The sequence below is a fragment of the Narcine bancroftii genome, chromosome 10, assembly GCF_036971445.1.
Source record: "Narcine bancroftii isolate sNarBan1 chromosome 10, sNarBan1.hap1, whole genome shotgun sequence".
Classification (NCBI taxonomy): Eukaryota; Metazoa; Chordata; class Chondrichthyes; order Torpediniformes; family Narcinidae; genus Narcine; species Narcine bancroftii.
Genome location: NC_091478.1, coordinates 68,816,950 through 68,829,733, shown reverse-complemented (window position 1 = coordinate 68,829,733; position 12,784 = coordinate 68,816,950). Strand labels below are relative to the sequence as shown.

The 12,784-nt window shown below is 40.7% G+C and overlaps 1 protein-coding gene across 4 annotated transcripts in view; it reads left to right on the top strand.

Moving 5' to 3' along the window:
• Nucleotides 1-12,784, top strand: part of piezo1 (piezo type mechanosensitive ion channel component 1 (Er blood group)) — a 250,838-nt gene that overhangs the window by 48,568 nt on the left and 189,486 nt on the right. The window lies entirely within an intron of this gene.

Here is a 12,784-nt window from a genome sequence, read left to right as displayed (position 1 = left end):
TATCTGAAAGCCCAGAGTAACAGACGTTAAACGGCTGGAAATAAGTGCCCCTGTAATCTTTAGCAGCAACTTTCTTTCTCTGACTAACTGGATTCTGTACAAGTCCTTCAGGAAGGAATGGGAATGTTGCAAGCTCTTCCTCTCGTCCAAGGCAGGGGACTGCTCTTTGTCAATTGGTGCAACTATGTTCAAGTTAATGCATAGGAATTTTGAATTTGGACAGTTCTTGCAAGAAATTTGTGATTTAATAATCTGCTGTGCTGATGGAACTGAAAGAATGCAGAAAATTATTCAACTTATCCTTATCACAATGCACCTCCTTACTTGACTAGTCCAAATCTCATTCTGCTGACCTCTTGTTGCTCTGCGTGCTTTTAGCATACTTATCAAATTTAGCTCTTAAACATTCAAATGGCATTTTTTCAACCATTCTCCATGACAAACCAGTCAATGTTCCAACAACTCTGAATAGTTTCCTTCATCCTTCTCTTTCTCCCATCCAGACAAGTTTTAAAGTTTTGAATGGGTAACTAAGAAGACTGATGAAGACAAGGTGGTAGATTTTGCTTTATGGTTGTTAGTAAAGCATGATGACTACATGTTAAGTGGGTCCAGAAGGTTAAGGCGCATAGGATCGAAGCTGAACTGGACAATTGGATCCAAGATTGGCTTGGAGCTCGGAAGCAGAAGGTAATAATAGAAGAATGCTTTTCTGACTGGAAATCTATGACCAATGGTCCACTGCATGGATTGACCTCAGAACCCTGATTGTGATTAATGTTAACAATTTGGATGTGAATGTGGGCCATATAATGAGGAAGTTTGCAGAAGATGTGACAATTGGTGGTGTTCTGAATAGTAGAGACCTTTCTTAAGACACTGCCTCTTGTAGATGTCCTCGATGGAGTGATGTCTGGTGCCTGACACAGGTCGAGTTAACAACTTTCTGGGGTTTCTTCTCCTGAGAGTTGGCACCTCCATTACCAGACAACGTGCAGCCAGCCAGAATGCTCTCCACAGTAACCCGTAGAAGTTTACGAGAGTCTTCTGTGAAATACCTCAAACACCTCACAAAGTATAGCCACTGGTGAACCTTCTTCATGATTGCATTAACGTGGAGGCTTCAGGACATATTCTCGGAAATGTTGACACCCACGAATTTGGAGTTCTTGACCCTCTCCACTACTGAACCCTTGATGAGGACTGGGTCATGTTCCCCTGACTTCCTCCTGAAGTCCACAATCATCTCCTTGGTTTTACTAATGTAGAGTGTAAGGTTGTTCTTGTGACACCACTCAATGAAGTGATCTATCTCCTGCATGTGCGCTTCCTCATTGCTGTTTATGATTCTGCCGACAACTATGGTGTCATCAGCAAATTTGTAGATAGCATTGGAATTGTGCCTGGCCACACAGTCGTGGGGGGTATAATGAGTAGAGCAGAGGGCTATGCACACATCCTTGAGATGTGCCTGTGCTGATAATCAGTGAGGAGGAGACGTTTTCAATTTGTTCTGACTGTGGTGTTCTGATAAGGAAGTCGAGGATCTAGTTGCATAAGGGGGTGCAGAGGCCCAGAGTTTGTAGCTTCATTTTGTGGCTTCTTCACATAGCATACTCATGGAAGCTGACTATCCGATGTTATCAAAGGAGCATCCAGCAGTAGAAATTGTACAGCTTCAGACCAATTGATTCGACTCCCTTGCACTCTCCAGTGATCTGGATTGCTGCCCTGCTAGTAACAGTATTTCCCCAAAGCACCTCTGTGATTTATGTCAGTACTGGCTTCCCTCTGATGTCTTGAAGTTCCCCAATGTCCTTTGGTTTTGTTGTAAAAAGTTGAAAACTTTTTGTGGCATGAGAAAAGGATATAATGGGGTACAAAAATAAGTGCTGTGAAAATTCCATGGACATATTGTTTATAATTACATTGCCATTTCAGATATGTTTCACAGCTAGCCTGTAACTATCTGTTGTTAACTTTTTATACTAGGAACAATTTCTTGGGTCCAAAATCATTAGGTTTATGTAACTAAGCATATTCAATCTGTTGATGCCATTCAAATGGACAAACAAATAATGCTTTTATGCACTGCTTTATGAGTCAGTGATGTGCCCAAAAGCAATTTGGCGATAATAAAACTATAATTATTTATTGCATGTAACAATGAGATAAATAATCAGATACTTTATGTTGAATCTTGTGTTTCATAACTCAAATAAGGCAGATGGCCCATGTGTGCCCAACTCTGCTCTTGGAGAGGTGCCCATTTCTCCTTATCCTTGTTTCCCTGTTCCCTTGTCTCTGTCTCTCTCACGTGCGCTCGCTCTCGCACGCACGCACGCACGGACGGACAAAAACCCTCTTTCCCACCTCCACCCCTCCTCCCCCTTGTACTGAGGAATTATTAATTGAAGGATAAATGTTAAAATGTTCTCAGTCTCGAAATGGGATGGAATATTTTTGGAACAACTGAAAGACTGGTTAAGAGTTGGGCTTACTATCTTGTTCTGGCAAATGCACATTTAAGGAAACCTTTGAGTTTAATATTGTAGCATTATTGAAAAGATGTTAAAGCTTGAACTTTGTTTTTTTTATTGCAAAACACATTTTTTAAAATTTAATTTTCCATTTGAATGTGGAAATTTCTTGTTCAAAGGCTTCATACTGCATGCCAAATCCACAAACCCACTGTTCCTCCGAATCGTGTCTGGAAGTAATTGAGTAAAGCAGGAGCTGAGTAACTTCTCTGTTTGAACCATGCTGGGATATCTCTTCTGTTTGCAATCTTTTTCAGGAAATGTCAAATGTCCTTTTTTATTCAGTGTTAAAGATGCCTATGTCCTGAATTAAATAGGTTACAATTTTGTGGGCGAGGAGTATGTCTGGTTTCATTAAGAAGCCTAATATTTGAGTTTAATTTTAAGTAACTTAAGTCACATTGATAAACTGCATACAATTGATTAGCAGCTATCATTCTGTAAAATTAGCATTTTTTCTGATGTTTAAAAAAATATAAATCAGAGTACGTTTCAAATGAATAGAGAAGCTGAAAATACAAGAACATTAAAGAATTATTTCCTGCTAATAGATTGGCCTGTGCACAGAAATGGAGGATGTTTCCTGCTCGATGCTTGATCTATTATGGTTTGGATGGCTTTACTTGGGCATCGGCTTGTTCAATGGTTCCCTCAACAGGGTAATAAATATGGCTGAAGAATGGACTTGATTACATTGAGTCAGCTCAGTGGGGGAAAAAAATAAAACATTGGTGTATTGTAGAGGATCATGGCTGTAACCTGTCAGAAGACACCACCTGCCAATCAAAGTTTAGCCCTGCCCCACCCATTAGTGCACATCTAACTATTGGGCCCTTTAAATACCTTTGTCCTTGGACCATTGGGCTTTGTAATTGACTAGACTTTGCTGGCACCAAGATTTTGGTCCATGTAAATTACCTGGGTTGGACCCTCCAGCCCGCTGTACTTGGCCTTGGGCCATTGGCCTTTATAATCGATTAGACCTTGCTGGCACTAAACCATTGCCCCCCCCCTGTAATCTACCTGGATGGACCTCCAGCACTATAAGGGCTTGGTTCTTCCCCTTTTTTGCCATCTTCAAGGAAACAACCCTGCTTCACTCCTGACTGAGTGCTGTGGAATGGTGCCGGAGAATCATTGTGAGGTGTGCACTGTTGTAGGGTTGGGAGTTTTTTTAGTTAGTGTCCCTAGTAGCGTAGAGCCGTGCATGCACTGAGTCAAGGGGTGGCAGATATCACATTGTTTTTGTTTGATTGTATGTACCTAGTTCTCTCTGTGTGTGTGTGTGTGTGTGTGTGTGTGTGTGTGTGTGTGTGTTTGATATTCCTGGTGCAACTTCCCATACCCATCTTCTATAAATTGTGCACATGTGTGTGTTTTGTCCCTATTGTGGTCCTCCTGTGTGCAGATTGTGTCCAGAGTCCTTGCTTTTGAGATCCATCGAATCTGTTTTCTCACTCACAACAGAGGGTTAATTTGGCTGTTTGAATTAATGTTCTGTTATTTTGCACAAGTTTGGTATTTGACTGCCCAATGGTTTGCCCCTGGTCCGCATCAGTTACAAAGGTGAATGATTGGGATTTACATTTCCCTGTTTGGTGGCCTAATGATGAAGACAGAAGAGCAGGGTTTATATGTATATATGTTTCCTGGAGATCTTCAAATTAGATTATCATCTGAAGTGGGTGTTTGTTGTGAGCGTGGGGGGGGAGGGGGGGGGTTAACTTCAATAGTTTTTCTACATTTGAGTAGTTAAAAATGAGTCTTTTGGAGGAAAGAACTGGGTGGAAGCCAGTGACTTTAAGAATAGAAGGAAAAATCATCAAAACTGTTCAAAGAAAGCTTTGTTTCCTGTAAACTGGGTTTTGATTCAAGGAGCAAAACATATGAATTGAAGGAAGATCTGTATGAATATTGATATTTGCCATGAAAATAAAAAATGTAATGTTCTCTATTGTGGGTTTTCACATTCTTCTGTCTGCAGGAGTTCATTGTATAGACAGCAACAAATTAAGAAACAAAGGGAGAAATTAAATTGATTGTATCTGAAATCTGTTGAGTTTAGAAAGAGAGTTGATCTTGTTAGGAGCTTGCGAGGATGCACACTCAGAAGATGTTTCCTCTGGTGGGACATTCTGGAATTAAAAATGGAGTTTCAGCATCAGGGACCACTCAGTTCACATAGATGAGGATGAATGTTATCTCTGAAAATGCTGTGAATCTTTAGATTTTAAGGGACTATGCAAGAAAGTGAAACAGGCTAAGAACAGCTATGGCAAGATCTTATACAATAGTGGAGCAGACTTGAAGGGCCATTTGGCCTATTCGTGACTCAATTGCTATCTTCTAGTCTTTTCTAACAATTATAGCGTTACACTGACCATTCCAACTCCCTTAGCATGGACACAAGGTTCCGATTGGGTATACCTGCTTAATGAATTGTACTTCCCCATGATAAATAATGTTGTGCATTCTGTTGCAAAATTATTCGTGTATGGGGCGGCATACTTGGTGTCGCAGTTAACAATGCCAACAATTGGGACCAGTGTTCGAACCCCATGCTGTCTGTAAGGAGTTTGTACATTCTCCCCTTCTCTGTGTGGGTTTTCTCTGGGGTCTCCGGTTTCTTGGGGATGCAGGTTAATGGGGTGTAAATTGGGCGGCACGGACTTGTGGGTCGAAAGGATCTGTCACAGTGCTGTATGTCTAAATTAAAAAAAAATGAGTGAGGTCATCGTTCAGGTGAGATGCTAAACCACTGTCTCAGTCTATCAAGTGAATGCAAAATATCTGGCAATTCTTGAAGAGGTGGCATTTCCTCTCAAATCGTGGTCAACATTATACCCCAGCCACCACCAGCAAACTAAATAAACTCATTTATCTCCTTTCTATTTGTGAGTTCTTGTGTTTGTATTGGCTGCTGATGTACATGTTAGATCAGCTGAAATAAACACTTGGTTTTTTGGACAATTATTTTGTATAGTTCTAACATTCTTGCTCGCTCCTTAATTGAGATGGGTAGCAAAGTACAAAGTTGGCACTTAATCAGGGCTGTTTATGGAAATTGTAGCTCAGTGCAGTATCACCTGGTACATTAATCCCCAACTATGGGAAGTAACTTATTGAAACCTCGCTTTGTAAAAGATACTTCATAAATAAATAAGCTCAAGCCAGTCTAGACATGGTAAATATGGTGAAGGTGCTAAATATTTATTTTAATCACAGAGATATTCCATTGTTTTATATTGGAATGCAATCCCATAGCGAGTATTTTAATGCACATTTGATGTTGCCCCTGCAGTGGGTATGTGCATGGGTGTGAACTGCATAATGTGCAATGTTGGACGGTAAATCCCATGTTTCAGCAGTTCTTATGCCTAGAAAACTTGGTTCTGGCTACATTGATTCTCTTCTTGTCCGGTCTCACTCGCATCCCTGTAATTTCCAGAGCTTGCTGCTACTTTTAACAGTGTCCTGACCTCAACTGGCAGAGGAATGAAATTTCACTAATTCAATCCAATTCCTCTGGACTTCTACCACACATCAGGGCAGCCTTTGCTAATTGAACAGAAGACAAACCCCTTCACCTGGCTGAAGTGTTGTCTTTTAGAATGAGTGCTCCTTTAATTCTATTCATATCTTCCAAATCAAAGCAGTAGCAGTGGGAACCCACATAGATCCAAACTACGCCTATGTTTGTGGATTTATCCTTGTTTTAATCTTCTCCAGATTTCCTGGCATAGTACCTGCACTTGTGCACAACTTGCAAGATTTAATCCCCCATGCCACCACCTTCCCCTCGGCTGTTGCTTTCACCTCCTGCTTTTGTATCTTTCCTTTCCATTCTCAATGTCTCTATCTCCAGCTCAGTGAAAATGTTTGTTTAATTCAGTGGTTCTCAACCTTTTTCTTTCCACTCACGTACCACTTTAAGTAATCCCTATGCCATCAGTGCTCTGTGATTAGTAAGGGATTGCTTAAGGTGGTATGTGGGTGGGAAGAGAAGGTTGAGAATTGTTATTGAAATATTTTGCTTGAGAAAAATTGTCATTGGTCCATTTCCTTTGGAGTTCTGAAACCATGCACATAATGAGTCAATTAGGTACAATTAAAATGATGGTTTTCAAACCTTTACTTTCCACCCATATACTTTAAGCAATTCCTTACTAATCACAGGGCATAGATGGCATAGGGTTTACTTAAAGTGGTATGTGAGTGGAAAGAAAAAAGGTGAGAACCACTGGTTTAATTTGTAGCAAATATGGTTGCTATGTACTATAATGATCCTTTGAGCATCTTATTGTTAAGATGAATGGAGTTAGTTAATTGCAAATGCTCTTGAAGTTATTTCATTTTTATCTTTCAGAGTATTTGTAGATCTAATGGAGTTTCCCTGATGTCCTCAGAAAATATATTTTTGAAAGAAACATTGGTCCATTTCACTCCATGGATGTTGCCTTACCAATGTTCCTCCAGTACTTTTTTTTAATTTCTAGATTCCTACATTCGCAATCTCCTGTGTCTCCAGTTTGCTATTTCTTCACAAATTCCTCTGAGGAAACTCCGATATGGAACATGATCATGCTTCCAGCCCTGACTGTTCTAGTATTGAGCTTTGACTGGAAACTGGCATAAAGGGGAGGAAAATGTGTCCAGCTTCTTAAAACAAAACAAATGCATGCAATTAGTATCTGGACCAATCTCTACTGCACAGATGTTCATTGGAGTGAACAAACAGTCTGATAATAGTGACATTTTCTGTTCCTTTTTATAGAGTACCTGTTTTTCCAGCATTCTTTCAGAGTCTTCACACTTGAGAATTTCTTGTTAATGCTTGGTTTATGTATGATATATATTATCCCATACATTGAAATTTAAAAGTTACAGAAACTATTTATTTTGTTTAATAATGCTTGACATTAATGAAAAATTTAAAATATTAAAATAAAACATTTAAGGACAAAAAAATAAACTTGTATGGAACAATTTCCTAATTTAGTTCAACAGTCCTCCTTCACAATTGCTTGGGGGTTATAAATTAAACTTGTAAATTATTCCAAAATATTTGTACATATTTATTTGTATTTATAGTTTGTGTATATATGTGATTATGTGTGTATCTGTGTTGTGTGTGTGTGTGTGTACACCATGGTCTGGAGAAATGCTATTACATTTGGTTGTATGTATAGTCAGATGATAATAAATTTGAATTTGAACAACCCCAGGTTCTATTGGTGCTTTTGACTGTGCACATTCTCCATCTCCCTATGTGGAGGCTAATGGATTTGAGACAGGGCAGGATTTAAACCAAGCAGGTGGATTGCAAATTAAAAATGCAAAATACTGAAAACAGGTTGGGCAGTATGGAGTGAGAAATAGAATGAATGTTTCTGATTGATAGCCTTCAACAGAACCTTCCACACTTGCTGGTGTTAGGAGACTGCTGGGGTGGTCGTTGGAAAAATTAGCTCTGCCTTTCCTGTGGGCAAGACACATTCCAGGCAATTTTCCACTTTGTCGGATAAGAGTCCAATGTTTCAGGTGTATGGGGATACCTTGTGTTAGAGAGAATAAGATGTAATTAGTGCCAGAGATATTTAGCTCCTTTATTAATTTAGTTTTTGGGTTGTTGTTGTTGTTGACAAGACCAGTCCATTCCTACTTGCCCTTGAGAAGCTGGCATGAACTGCCCCTTGATCTGCTGTGGTCCTTCTGGTGTTGTTGGGAACAACGCTCTAGGATGGATTCACAGTGATAATGAAAAAATGGCAATTTTATTCCTGAATTGAGATGTGGTGGCACTTGGAAGGACCCTGCATATGGTGGATTCCTTGGTGTTGCTATTCTTCATCCCATCACAATCCTTGTACTTGGCAAAAAGGATTTCTGGTCTCAGACAAGTGGTTTACCCCAATTTCCCACTTCCCACCCATTCTTGCCACTATCTTTAAGTGGCTGGCTATTTTGAGTTTCTTTTAGATGATAGCACTGCACCCTCATCCTACCCTAGGATGTTGATGGGAAACTAGATAGGCTGGGCTTGTTTTATTTGAAGGTATTTGAAATTTGGGGGGTACCTGGTAGAGCCATACAAAAATTATGACAGATATAAATAGTATTGAACTTTTCCCACTGTCAGAGACATTTAAGATAATAGGGCATGGGTTAAAGGCAAGGAGAAAAAGTTATTCATTGGATCTGAAAGGGCATTTTTTTTCACCCAGAGGATGTCTGAAATCAGAACGTACTTCTTGAGGAGGATGTACTCTTGCCACATTTAGGGAACATCTGGATGAATTACCAAGGCAGAGTAGAATATGGAAAAAGTGCATCAATGGAATGGTCACCATGAAAGTATTGGCTGAAGGCTCTGTTCTAACTTGTATGCCAGCCATGCTTCTTTATACAAGTTATGACACTAACCTTGATGTCCATTGACTTCAGTTCACGAGGCCACTTGATGCTGCCTTGACGTCAAGGGCAGTTGTTCTCGAATTCAACTCTTTTGTCCACGTTTGGACCAAGGTTTGATGAGGTGGAGAGATGAGTGATCCTGGCAAAATCTAAAATAGGCATCGGTCAGCAAATTGGTAGGATGCAATTGCTGCTTGATAATAGTTTAACTGATGAAATGAATGCATTCTAAATAGGATTTAACTTGACTCTAGCAATTGCTTTGTTTGGTCTGTTTGTTGCCCTTGTTGCGGGCCCTTAAAAAAAATTTAAATGTTTTGGTGAAGTGGTCTTAATATTAACCTAAGCTGCTTGGCAAGAACACGTTGGAAGGTTGGGGAGGAAGGTGGGTGGGAATGTTAACATTGTGTGCTCTTTTTTTCAAAATTTGTCCAACCCTAATAATATCTGCTCCATTCTCCACTGCGAGTGAGGTTATTTTTGGGCTCACTGCCTGTGCATGTTGCTAATCCTTTTTGCGGATGCATTGTATTTGGTATTTCACCAAAATTCGAGTTAATTTTTTTGAAGTCGTGTTTGTAGCCCAATCATGTGCACATTATTTCCCTACATCTGCGAGGTGTGCTTAGACTAAAGTCTAATTGATATGGAGAGTTTCAGGTATTCAATAGCACTTCATAATTTTCTCTGTTTCCTTTGTAATGGGTTAGGTAGGAACTGTTGAATGATTCCAGATTTTAAATCTGCTTAATAAGCTTCAGTCTGAAGCAAAGCCACACATGATGTGCTTTTGTATCTTTTGTTGGCATCTGAGAATTTTCAGTGTGGACTTCAAACTTTCAAATAAGCTATTTCAGGTGCGGGACATTGTTGTCGATAGTTACTTGCAAATTCTCAGCTTTATTGAAAATGGATGCTAAATGTGGATGGGACCACCTTCAGTTGTAGAACAGGAAAGAAGAGACTGCCACAAACAAAGAAATGTCTCACTGCTCACCCTCAATTTTCCATAAGAAGGAAAAAAAAGCATCCTGGTAGTTCAGCTTTCTCATTCATTTTGCCACATACAACAGTCATAGGGCAGTCGAGAATTTTCCATCTTCCTGCTCGTGATGAAAGACCCTTTATTTCTTGGGCTTATGATTGTTTCTGCCAATTTTCTTACTAAAATATATTTATGTCTTTAATTTATGCAGAAAGGTTAAAAAGTACTGATACCGGAAAGTTACTAAATCTCTGGAATAAATGCATTTTTAAAAAATGTTGAAATCATGCCTGGGTTCAGTGTAGTTCTCTGAATGTTCTAATTGGTCCTTTTGTTTACTTCCCTGAAATTATTTTTCCAGGGTGTGAAAATATGCACTATTCTGTGTGTATCTGTGATTTCATAATGCGCTACGGCTGCACCATTTCATCAGATGCAAGGATCGACAATGAGATAGACAACAGACTCGCCAAGGCAAATAGTGCCTTTGGAAGACTACACAAAAGAGTCTGGAAAAACAACCAACTGAAAAACCTCACAAAGATAAGCGTATACAGAGCCGTTGTCATACCCACACTCCTGTTCGGCTCCGAATCATGGGTCCTCTACCGGCATCACCTACGGCTCCTAGAACGCTTCCACCAGCGTTGTCTCCGCTCCATCCTCAACATTCATTGGAGCGACTTCATCCCTAACGTCGAAGTACTCAAGATGGCAGAGGTCGACAGCATCGAGTCCACGCTGCTGAAGATCCAGCTGCGCTGGGTGGGTCACGTCTCCAGAATGGAGGACCATCGCCTTCCCAAGATCGTGTTATATGGTGAGCTCTCCACTGGCCACCGTGACAGAGGTGCACCAAAGAAAAGGTACAAGGACTGCCTAAAGAAATCTCTTGGTGCCTGCCCCATTGACCACCGCCAGTGGGCTGATATCGCCTCAAACCGTGCATCTTGGCGCCTCACAGTTCGGCGGGCAGCAACCTCCTTTGAAGAAGACCGCAGAGCCCACCTCACTGACAAAAGGCAAAGGAGGAAAAACCCAACCCCAACCCACCAATTTTCCCGTGCAACCGCTGCAACCGTGTCTGCCTGTCCCGCATCGGACTTGTCAGCCACAAACGAGCCTGCAGCTGACGTGGACTTTTACCCCCTCCATAAATCTTCGTCCGCGAAGCCAAGCCAAAGAAAGCATACTTTCTAAATGATCAGGCATTTTATTCCATTTATTAACTCTAAAGAAAATGTCTCATTTAATTTTGTGGGTGATGACAAAACCTATTAATTTATGAGTAGAGAGGATTTTGCATCTTGAATAAACAGACATTGTATGTATGAAGAACTGCCTCTTATCATTGATGCATGGCTTCCCCAGTCTGCCACTATTTACTGTGTGGTACCTTCTGATTGGTGCATTACAGATGGTAGAAAGGCTTTGAGGAATTGGGAAATGAGTCACCACTATAGTATAGATCTGATCTGCTCTAGTAGTTCTGTATTTATAACTCTGGACCTGGTTCCTGTTTAATGTTGTGAAACACGAATGTCTCTAGACGCTGTGATTGAAGTAAAAACAGAAATTCGGGAGGAACTCAGCAGGTCTTGCAGTGTCCATGCAATAGTGCTTAGCCCGCTCCTGTTCACACTACTTACCCACGACTGCATCACCAGATCCAGCTCCAACAGGGTCCTCATGTTTGCAGGTGATGCAACAGTAGTTGGCCTCATCAACAACGACAACGAGTCGCGCTACAGAGAAGAGATGGAAAATCTCGTGATGTGGTGCTAGTGTAGCAACCTGAGTCTCAATGCGTCAAAGCAAAGCAGATGTCCGTGGACTTCGGGAGCACCAGGAACGACCACCCTCCACTCTACATCAACAACTAGTAGAGAGAGTGGAGAGCACCAAGTTTCTTGGAGCTCACTTAACTAATGACCTATTATGGACACACAACATCTCCTCACTTGTCAGAAAGGTGCAACAGCGACTTCACTTCCCTGAGAAGACTGAAGTGGGCAAGCTTACCAGCCATCATTATATCAACCTTCTATAGGGGTTCTATTGAAATCATCCTGTCTGGCTGCATCACAGCGTGGCATAGTTGCTGCAGAAAAATGGATCAGAGGTCAATCCACAGGATCACTAGAGTGGCTGAGATGATCACTGGGATCTCCCTCCTCCCCACCCCCTCCCAACAAAGTGATCTACTGGGATGGTTTTCTGAAGAGGGCATGCAAAATCATTGGGACCCCTCCCATCTTTCAGCTGCTCTCATCGGGGAGAGATATAGGAGCACCACCAGGCTGAGAAACAGCTTCTTCCCACAGGCAGTGAGAACGCTAAACGACCCAAGGAACTGCTCACACTAACCATCCAAGACACTTGTGAAGCAATATTTATTTATTTAAATAGAAGAATACTTGTTCTGCATATGTATTGTTTGTCTGTATATGTGTTATGGTGTGTTTTGCACGAAGGACCAGAGAAGACTGTTTCGTCGCGTTGTTCTTACACAATCAGATGACAATAAACTTGACCTTGACTTGATATATAACTGATGTTTTTAACATATTTACAAGTTAGACGTTTTGTTTAGTTCAAGCTTTCTGATTTTCCTTGAATCTCAGATGCACATATTCTTGATTTACTTTTTGGTTTGCAGTTTGTTCACAGTGGATTAATATCACGTATGTATAATGACCTACTGGATTTAAGATCAGTCACAATGCCTGGGATTAATAATGATTGGGAACGTAATTTGTATTTCAGATTGGTACCCCACTCTTAGCTTGATTAATGATTCCTCATTTTGTGCAAGGTATTGCTTATTACAATTGAAAGTGGTACA